This window comes from Dryobates pubescens, chromosome 33 (genome assembly GCF_014839835.1).
Source record: "Dryobates pubescens isolate bDryPub1 chromosome 33, bDryPub1.pri, whole genome shotgun sequence".
NCBI classification, from domain to species: Eukaryota; Metazoa; Chordata; class Aves; order Piciformes; family Picidae; genus Dryobates; species Dryobates pubescens.
The window spans coordinates 696,196-706,599 of record NC_071644.1 but is presented as its reverse complement, the minus strand read 5'-3'; positions in this window follow the sequence as shown (position 1 = coordinate 706,599).

Below are 10,404 nucleotides of genomic sequence, written 5' to 3'. Positions count from 1 at the left end.
CCTGCCTCAGCCTTGGCAGCCTCCTGTGCTCCCTGCAGGAGCTGGGAGGTGCCTGGCACCACGACCACCCTCCCCCCACCTCCCAAACACAGGGGGCTGCAGCTTGCAGACCTTCAGGGCTGCCACATCTGCGCTGTGCCTGCTCTGTGAGGTCCTCCCAGCCCTCTCCCTGGCTTCCCAGCCTTGCTGCCTCCACCCAGCCAACAGCATCCTCCCTGGGCTTGGGGACCACAGGCACAGCCAAGCAAACCTCTGTCAGCTGTGGGAGCACAGATGGAGAGAATGCTTTGGGTTGGAAAGGGCCTTCAGGATCATCCAGCTCCAGCCCCCTGCTGTGGGCAGGGACCCCTCCCCACAGCCCAGGCTGCTCAGGGCCTCATCCAGCCTGGCCTGGAGCACCTCCAGGCAGGGCACAGCCACAGCCTCCCTGGGCAGCCTGTGCCAGAGTCTCCCCAGCCTCACTGCCAAGAATCTCTTCCTCCTCTCCAGTCTCAGTCTCCCCTCTCCCAGCTCAAAGCCAAGAGAATTGTCCCCCCTGCCACCTTCCCCACAGCTCCTCCTTCCTGTCCTGCTACCTGGCAGTGGCAATCCACAGCACCCTGCCCTCCCCCCTCCCCCCTGGAGCTCTTACCAGCCTTGCTGCACCCCTCCAGCTCCCAGTGCTGCTGAATTTGGGGCTGCTGTGCAGCTGCAGATGTTAAGAGCATCTGAAGCACTAATCCCAGCAGGCAGCCTCTCTGAGCACAGATTAATCAGCCATGCCTCACCCCTGCTCAAGCACTGCAGCATCTGGCCAGGGATCCAGCCCCAGCTGGGTCCTGCTGCTGCTTTCACAGCTCAAGCAGCACAGCAGAGGGGAGCTGGGGAGCTGGGGGCACACTGGGGGCTGAAGTGTTTGACCAACCTGCTAGCCCTTGGAGAGGACCTCAGCAGGGGGACAGGAGCTGGCAGAGCAGTGCCTGTGTCTTGATTTCAGTGGAGCACTGGACACTGCCACAGCGTCCTCCCAGCTGGCAGTGTGGCCTGGAGGGTCAGGGGAGGGTCAGGCAGTGAGGTGGCTGTGGGCTGGCTGAAGGGAACAAGCCAGAGAGCTGTGGTCAGTGGATGGAGGCCTGAGTCAGGTGGAGTCCCTCAGGGGCCAGTGCTGGCACCAGGACCATTCAATCTGTTCACCAATGACCTGGCTGAGGGCACAGGGGGCACTGCCAGCCAGCTGGCTGCTGGCACCAAGCTGGGTGGAGTGGCTGCCACAGGAGGGCTGTGCTGCATCCAGCCAGACCTGGGCAGGCTGAGAGCTGGGCAGGGAGAACTGGGGTGGAATGCAAGAAGGGCAAGGGGAGAGTCTGGCTCCTGGGGAAGGGCAACCTCACAGATCAGGATGGTTTGGGGACTGAGCTGTGGGAGAGCAGGGAAGGGAAAAAGGCCCTGGGGGTCCTGGTGCACAGCAGGATGACCCTGAGCCAACAATGAGCTCTGGTGGCCAAGAAGGCCAAGGGCAGCCTGGGCTGGATCAGAAGGGCTGTGCTGAGGAGGTCAGAGAGCTTCTCCTCCCCCTCTGCTCTGCCCTGCTGAGGCCACAGCTGGAATCTTGTGTCCAGTTCTGAGCCCTCAGCTCAAGAAGGACCTCAGGGAACTGCTGGAGAGAGTCCAGCACAGAGCCACAGAGCTGCTGCAGGCTGTGGAAGATCTTCCTCATGAGGAGAGCCTGAGGGAGCTGAGGGCTCTGCAGCTTGGAGAGCAGGAGCCTGAGGGTGAGCTCCTTGCTGGGGATGAAGCTGTGCAGGGGCAGTGCCCAGAGGCTGGAGCCAGGCTCTGCTGGGGGATGCCCAATGCCAGCCAAGGGGCAGTGGTGGAAGCTGAGGCAGAGGAAGTGCCATGGGAACAGGAGGGAGAATTTATTCCCTGGGAGGGTGACAGAGCCTGGAGCAGGCTGCCCAGGGGGGCTGTGGAGTCTCCTCTGGAGGTATTGAACCCCCTCCTGGCTGTGTTCCTGTGTGAGCTGCTCTGGGTGACCCTGCCCTGGCAGGGCTTGGACTGGATGAGCCTTCCAGGTCCCTTCCAGCCCCTCACACTCTGTGCCTGTGATCAATGCTCAGCACAGAGGAGGCCATGCTCCCCCCCTCAGCTCTGCACCACATCCAGGGGCATGATGCAGCTCAGGGGTGCTGCCACCCCCTGCCCTCTCCAGCTGGTCCCACAGGCCCAGGCTGCTTTGGCTGGGAAGGGGCTTTTCACTTTTTCACTTAACAGAGATAATTTCTCCCTTCTACCCCCTCTGAATCTGCTCTCCTTGAGTTTTGCATCCCCACCCCTTGTCCCCATCTTACAATCCCAGCCCAAGCACTGAAAAGCCACCAGGAGGTCTCCCTGGAGCCTTCTCCTCTCCAGGCTGAGCAGCCCCAGCTCAGTGAGGGGTAATGGGCAGGGCTGTGCCCTGAGGCACTCCAGACCAGACCTGAGGGCAGCCTGCTGCAGCTGGAGCTGTGCCTGCTGCCTGCAGGGGCTTGGCCAAGATGCCCTTTGGGGGTCCCTGCCTGATGCATTCTGTGAGGCTGAGGCTCACTGTGAAGTCTGAGCCTGAGCTGCTTCGGGCTGGAGCAGAGCTCTGGCTGCAGCTCAGCCTCAAGACCTCTCCACAGTCTTTCTCCTCAATGCTTCCAGCAGGATCTCTTCCTTGGAGGCTGTGGCTGCCACTGTCCTGCCACAGGCACCTGGAGGTCTCTGGCAGGTCCCAGCTGCTGCCCAGCCCCTGGCTGAGGGCAGGCTCCCAGGGTGTAGTTGTGGGAGCCAGCAGGGGCTGGGGAGGGTTTGGCTGCTCCTGTGCTGGGGGAGAGCCAGCCCTGAGCTCCTCCTTGCCTGAGACAAAGGCCCAGGGAGAGGGCAGGGAGTGGCTGTGAAGTGCACCCAGAAGCCTTTCCCCCCCTGCCCTCTGTGCACCTGAGAGCTCCAAGCCGGCAGGAGAGGCCTGGGTGAAGTCCCCCCCAGACCCTTGCACAGCCTCAGGCCCAGCAGCCAGGGGGAGGAGGGCCTGGAGCAGCAGGAAGAGTCAGGAGAGGAGCTGGGGAAGGTGTGGGATGGGTGGGGCAGGCTCTGGGGTGGGTGGGGCAGGCTCTGGGATGGGTGGGGTAGGCTCTGGGGTGGGTGGGGCAGGCTCTGGGATGGGTGGGGCAGGTGGGATGGGTGGGGCAGGGTCTGGGGTGGGTGGGGCAGGCTCTGAGGTGGATGGGGCAGGCTCTAGGATGGGTGGGGCAGGCTCTGGGACAGGTGGGGCAGGTGGGATGGGTGGGGCAGGTGGGATGGATGGGGCAGGCTCTGGGGTGGGTGGGGCAGGCAGGATGAATGGGGCAGGCTCTGGGATGGGTGGGGCAGGCTCTGGGGTGGGTGGGGCAGGTGGGATGAATGGGGCAGGCTCTGGGGTGGGTGGGGCAGGTGGGATGAATGGGGCAGGCTCTGGGGTGGGTGGGGCAGGCTCTGGGGTGGGTGGGGCAGGTGGGATGAATGGGGCAGGCTCTGGGGTGGGTGGGGCAGGCTCTGGGGTGGGTGGGGCAGGTAGGATGAATGGGGCAGGCTCTGGGACGGGTGGGGCAGTCTCTGGGGTGGGTGGGGCAGGCTCTGGGACGGGTGGGGCAGGCTCTGGGGTGGGTGGGGCAGACTCTGGGGCGGAGGGGCAGGCTCTGGGGTGGGTGGGGCAGTCTCTGGGATGGGTGGGGCAGGCTCTGGGATGGGTGGGGCAGGCTCTTGGTTGGGTGGGGCAGGCTCTGGGGTGGGTGGGGCAGTCTCTGGGATTGGTGGGGCAGGCTCTGGGGTGGGTGGGGCAGACTCTGGGGCGGAGGGGCAGGCTCTGGGGTGGGTGGGGCAGGTAGGATGAATGGGGCAGGCTCTGGGACGGGTGGGGCAGTCTCTGGGGTGGGTGGGGCAGGCTCTGGGATGGGTGGGGCAGGCTCTTGGATGGGTGGGGCAGGCTCTGGGGTGGGTGGGGCAGGCTCTGGGGTGGGTGGGGCAGTACTCTCTGCCTGGCAGGCAGAGCAGGGAGCAGCCCCTGGGTGCTGGGCCAGGTCTGGCTCTCCTCTCATCACTGTGCTCTCAGCCTTTCAGCAGTGACAAAGGGGAAGCTGCAGCAGGAACAGCAGCTGGCAGCTCTATTGCCCTCCTCTCCCCAGCAGCCTTTGAAGCAGCCTGGGGGTGCAGGAGGACTTTCCCCCTTCCCCAGTGCCCCATGGCAGAGCTCTGCTGGGGGGGACCCTGCTGCCCCTCTGTGTGCCCTCTGTGTCCCCCTGGCAGCTGATTGCTTCTCCTGAGGGCTCTGTGTGGCTGAAGGGGTCTGGAAGCCACAGGAGGGAGCAGAGAGCCAGGCAGGCTGCTGCTGCACGGTGCCACAGCCAGGCTGGGCAGCCTGGGGCAGCCTGGGGCAGGCAGAGAGGCAGTGGCAGCACTGCCAGCTGCTGGCTCTCCCCACTCAGCAATTCAGAAGCCTCAGGAGGAACACTGCTGGAGACCACCAGGAGAGGTGTCCAGGGGGTTCAGCCCAGCAGGCAGCACAGAGCAGGCTGGGCTGGGCTGGCTCTTGGCTGGCATGGCCTGAGCCCAGGAGCCCAGGAGCTGGGAGCTCACTGCAAAGCTGCTTAGCAGCAGCCCTGTGGTAACCTCAGGCAGCAGCTTGCAGGAGAGCTGCTGCAGGGCAGGGGGTGGGATGCAGCAGACAGAGCTCTGTGAGGGAGGATTCATCAGGAGCCTGCCCCAGCCTCCCCTGGGCTCTCCACCTGCACATCCTGTGCTGGTGCAGAGGGCTGCAGCTCAGCTGCACACCTGAGCCTTTAGTCCTTGCCTGAGGGCTGCTGGTCCCCAGAGCAGCTCTGCCTGCTCCTGTGCCTGCCTGTGGCCTCCACTGCCCCTGCTGTGTGCACTGACTCCAGACCTGCCCCAGCAGCACTGCCACAGCCTCTGGGGCTGCCCTGCTGCCCCTGCCTGGGGACTGTGGGGCTGGGTCCTGGTGAGACCCACAGAGTGCTCTGGGCTGGGAGGGAGCTCCCCAGCTCAGCCACTCCAGCCCCTGCACTCAGCAGGGACATCCTCCCCTGCAGCAGGCTGCCCACAGCCCTCTCCAGACTCCCCTGCAATAGCTCCAGGGATGGAGCCCAACCACCTCCCTGGGCAACCTGCTGCAGGGTTCCAGCAGCCTCCTGGGGCAGAACTTGTTCCTCACAGCCAATCTCAATCTGCTCTGCTCTGCTTTGAAGCCATTGGCCCTGGGGCTGGCCCTGCAGGCCTTTGCCAACAGTCCCTCTGCAGCCTTCTTGCAGCCCCTTCAGGTCCTGGAAGGTTGCTCTGAGGTCTCCCTGGAGCCTTCTCTTCTCCAGGCTGAACACCCCCAGCTCCCTCAGCCTGGCCCCACAGCAGAGCTGCTCCAGCCCCTGAGCATCTTTGTGTCCTCCTCTGGCCTCCACCAGCTCCAGGTCCTTCCTGTGTTGGGGCTGCAGAGCTGGCCCCAGGCCTGCAGGTGAGGTCTGAGAGCAGAGCAGAGGGGCAGGATCCTCTCTCTCCAGCTCTGGCCACACTGCTCTGGATGCAGCCCAGGATGGAGCCAGGTGGGGGTTGGACTCCTCTGCCCAGTAGCAAGTGGTAGGATGAGAGGAAATGCCCTCAGGTTACACCAGGTGAGGTTCAGGTTGGATAGCAGAAAATTGCTTCACCAAAAGTGTTGTTGGGCCCTGGCCCAGGCTGCCAGGCTGAGGCCCCAGCCAGGGGAAGGTTTCAAAGCCACAGAGAAGTGGTGCTGAGGGCTGTGGTTTGGCACCAGCCTTGGCACAGTTAGGGAGTGGGTGGACTTGATGGCCATCAAGGTCTTTTCCAACCCAAAGGATTTTATTGTTCTGTGTTTCTATCCCCCTGTGAGTATCTGGGGATGAAGCTGTGCAGGGGCAGTGCCCAGGGGCTGGAGCCAGGCTCTGCTGGGGGATGCCCAATGCCAGCCAAGGGGCAGTGGTGGAAGCTGAGTTTAAACCCAGCCAGCAGCTAAGCACCAGGCAGCTGCTCACCCACTCTGCTCCCTCAGTGGGGTGAGGAGAAGCAGGAGAACCAGCAGTGTGCCCTGGTGGCCAAGAAGGCCAAGGGCAGCCTGGGCTGGATCAGAAGGGCTGTGCTGAGGAGATCAGAGAGGTTCTCCTCCCCCTCTGCTCTGCCCTGCTGAGGCCACAGCTGGAATCTTGTGCCCAGTTCTGGGCCCTCAGCTCAAGAAGGACCTCAGGGAACTGCTGGAGAGAGTCCAGCACAGAGCCACAGAGCTGCTGCAGGCAGTGGAAGATCTTCCTCATGAGGAGAGCCTGAGGGAGCTGAGGGCTCTGCAGCTTGGAGAGCAGGAGCCTGAGGGTGAGCTCCTTGCTGGGGATGAAGCTGTGCAGGGGCAGTGCCCAGAGGCTGGAGCCAGGCTCTGCTGGGGGATGCCCAATGCCAGCCAAGGGGCAGTGGTGGAAGCTGAGGCAGAGGAAGTGCCATGGGAACAGGAGGGAGAATTTATTCCCTGGGAGGGTGACAGAGCCTGGAGCAGGCTGCCCAGGGGGGCTGTGGAGTCTCCTCTGGAGATATTCAACCCCCTCCTGGCTGTGTTCCTGTGTGAGCTGCTCTGGGTGACCCTGCCCTGGCAGGGCTTGGGCTGGATGAGCTTTCCAGGTCCCTCCCAGCCCCTCACACTCTGTGACTCTGATCTGCAGGTGACTGACACACCAGGAGCAGGACAACCTGTCTGCCCCTGCTGTGCAGTCCTCACACCTGCACTGGGAACCCTCTGGGCTACAGCAGCACAGTGGCATGGCAGAGGCTGATTCCAGCACAGGAGTGAGAGGGCAGGACCCAAAGCATCACCCATGGCTTGCATGTCCTACCTCTGCTCAGGTTCAGAACAAGAGGACACAGCCCCAGGCTGCACCAGGGGAGGTTCAGGCTGATGTTAGGAAGAAATTCTTCCCAGCAAGAGAGATTGGCCTTGGGATGTGCTGCCCAGGGAGGTGGTGGAGTCCCCATCCCTGGAGGTGTTCAAGAGGGGATTGGATGTGGCACTTGGAGCCATGGTGTAGTTGGTTAGAAAGTGCTGAGTGATTGGTTGGACTCAATGAGCTTAGAGCTCTTTCCCAGCCTGGCTGATGCTGTGATGCTCTGATGCTGTGATGCTGTGATGCTCTGATGCTGTGATGCTCTGATGCTGTGATGCTGTGATGCTCTGATGCTGTGATGCTGTGATGCTCTGATGCTGTGATGCTGTGATGCTCTGATGCTCTGATGCTGTGATGCTGAAGTAAGTTTTTTCAGCACTGGCAATTTCCCTCCACTTTCTGGAGCACAACTAAGGCCTCCTGCCACATCCCCCTGCCTGCTCTGCCTGAAGCTGCTCTGAGCTGCACTGCAGCCAGGTGTGCAGGTCCAGGTGCCCAGCAGAGCTGAGCATCCCAAGCAGGGCTCTTGAGCACAGCTGCTTCTGTGCAGCCAGAAGGACCTCTGGGCTCTGTGATGCATGCAGAGGGTGTGCTGTGGTGTGGAGTGCTGTGGTGTGAAGTGCTGTGGTGTGGAGGGCTGTGCTCAGCCCTGGGCCCTCCCTGCAGGAAGGACATTGAGGGGCTGGAGGTGTCCAGAGCAGGGCAGCCAGGCTGGAGAAGGGCCTGGAGCCCCTGGGCTGGAGGAGGGCTGAGGGAGCTGGGGGGGTTGAGGCTGGAGGAGAGGAGGCTGAGGGAGACCTCCTTGCTCTCTGCAGCTCCCTGCAGGGAGGTTGGGGTGAGGAGGGGGCAGCCTCTGCTCCTTGGTGCCCAGGGCCAGGAGCAGAGGCAATGGCTCCAAGCTGCCCCAGGGGAGGCTCAGGCTGGAACCAGGAAAGGTTTCTGCCCTGGCAGGGATCTCAGCCCTGGAATGGTCTGCCCAGGGCAGTGCTGCAGTGCCCAGCCCTGGGGGGGTTCCAGCAGCTGTGGGCCTGGGGCTTAGGGCCATGGCTTGGTGCTGAGCCTGCAGGGCTGGGTGCAGGGCTGGACTGGGTCAGGCCCCAGAGGAGGTCTGGCCTTGGGGCAGGGAGCTCTGACCTGCCAGGGCCCAGCAGAGCCCCCAGAGCTCTGCAAAAGGTGTCCTGTGCTGGCTCTGAGCAGGGCTTCCCTCAGCCCACAGAGCACTCTGAGGCCCCCAGTGCCCCAGGGCCGTGCAGAGCACAGCTGGCTGCAGCTGCCAGGCCCTGTGCTGGCAGAAGCCTGCCGGGGAGGTGGATTTCCCCGGAGCCCTTCCACAGCTCTCTCATTAACTGCTTGCCGGCAGCTGGCTGAGGATGGCTGCGGCCCCTGGCAGCCCCATGGCAGCAGGGAGCTCCCTGGCCTCTGCTGCTAAAGGAGGGACACAGCTCTGCTAATCCCCTGCACCCCCCTGGAGGTGGTGATTCCCTTCACAGACAAATGAGCAGCAGCACAAGGCTGGGGCCAAGGCTCAGGCTGCCCTGCAAGGTGAGCTGAGCAGCTCCAGGGCTGATCCCCTTGGCCTTTGTGGAGCCAGGAGGATCCTGCAGGGGTTGTGAAAGTGGAAAGCTTCTCATTTCCTTCCAAGACCCAAGAGCAGAGCTGGCTTCAGGGGTAGGACTCATTCCATAGCATCAGAGTGGTCTGGGTTGGAAGAGACAGTCTCACACCCTCACAGTCTCACACTCTCACAGTATCACCAAGGTTGGAAGAGACCCCAAGGATCATGGAGTCCAAGCTGTCACCACAGACCTCATGACCAGACCATGGCTCCAAGGGCCACATCCAATCCCCTCCTGAACACCTCCAGGGATGGGGACTCCACCACATCCCTGGGCAGCACATCCCAATGACGAACGACTCGCTCGGTGAAGAACTTTCTCCTCACCTCCAGCCTAAACCTCCCCTGGCACAGCTTGAGACTGTGGCCTCTTGTTCTGCTGCTGGGTGCCTGGGAGGAAAGACCAACCCCTTCCTGGCTACAACCTCCCTTCAGAGAGTTGTAGAGGGCAATGAGGTCACCCCTGAGCCTCCTCCTCTCCAGGCTAAGCAACCCCAGCTCCCTCAGCCTCTCCTCCCAGGGCTGTGCCCCAGACCCCTCCCCAGCTCTGTTGCCCTTCTCTGGACACCTTCCAGCAGCTCAACCTCTTTCCTGACCTGAGGAGCCCAGAGCTGGACACAGGACTCCAGGTGTGGCCTAAGCAGTGCTGAGCACAGGGCACAAGGACTTCCCTGCTCCTGCTGGCCACACTGTTCCTGCTCCAGGCCAGGATGCCCTTGGCCCTCTTGGCCCCCTGGGCACACTGCTGCCTCATGTTCAGCCTACCATCAACCAGCACCCCCAGGTCCCTCTCTGTTTGGCAGCTCTCAGCCACTCTGCCCCCAGCCTGTAGCTCTGCATGGGGTTGCTGTGGCCAAAGTGCAGCCCCTGGCACTTGGACTTGCTGAATGCCATCCTGTTGGCCTCTGCCCATCTGCCCAGCCTGGCAAGTCCCTCTGCAGAGCCCTTCTGCCCTCTAACAGACCAACATCTGCTCCCAGCTTGCTGTCAGCTGCACACTTGCTGATGACTGACTCAATGCCCTCCTCCAGATCATCAATGAAGATGTTAAAGACCTTGAAGCCATCTGCCTGTGGGACTCTGTCCTGCTGCTTCTCCACGTTCAGATGAAGGAATTCTCCTGGATGTCTCATCCCATGCCAGCTTGTGCCCACTGCCCCCCTCTCTGTGCACCCAAGCCTGTCTGAGCCTTCTCCAGCCTCTTCAGGCAGTGGAAGATGCTGCTAGGTCCCACTCAGCCTCCTCTCCCTCTCTTCTGGCAGTGGCATTTTCTCTTCTATATGTTTAATATTTATGTGCATATAATACATATTATCTACAGATTATATCATAGATATATATACTTTTATATATGTATATAACTATATATCTATTTAGCTCAGGGCTGTTTAGTTAATTCTGGAGTGTTTAGCTCTGGACTACTCAGTTCCAAGGTACTTACTGACTTCTGGGGTATTTCTCTTACCTCCAGCTTATTTATTTAGCTCTGGGATATTAATTTAGCTTCAGGGTATAGAGAATGGAATGGAATGGAATGGAATGGAATGGAATAGAATGGAATGGAATGGAATGGAATGGAATGGAATGGAATGGAATGGAATGGAATGGAATGGAGTGGAATAGAATGGAATGGAATGGAATGGAATGGAATGGAATGGAATGGAATGGAGTGGAATAGAATAGAATAGAATAGAATAGAATAGAATGGAATGGAATGGAATGGAATGGAATGGAATGGAATGGAATGGAATGGAATGGAATGGAATGGAATAGAATAGAATAGAATAGAATAGAATAGAATAGAATAGAATGGAATGGAATGGAATGGAATATAATGGAATGGAATGGAATGGAATATAATGG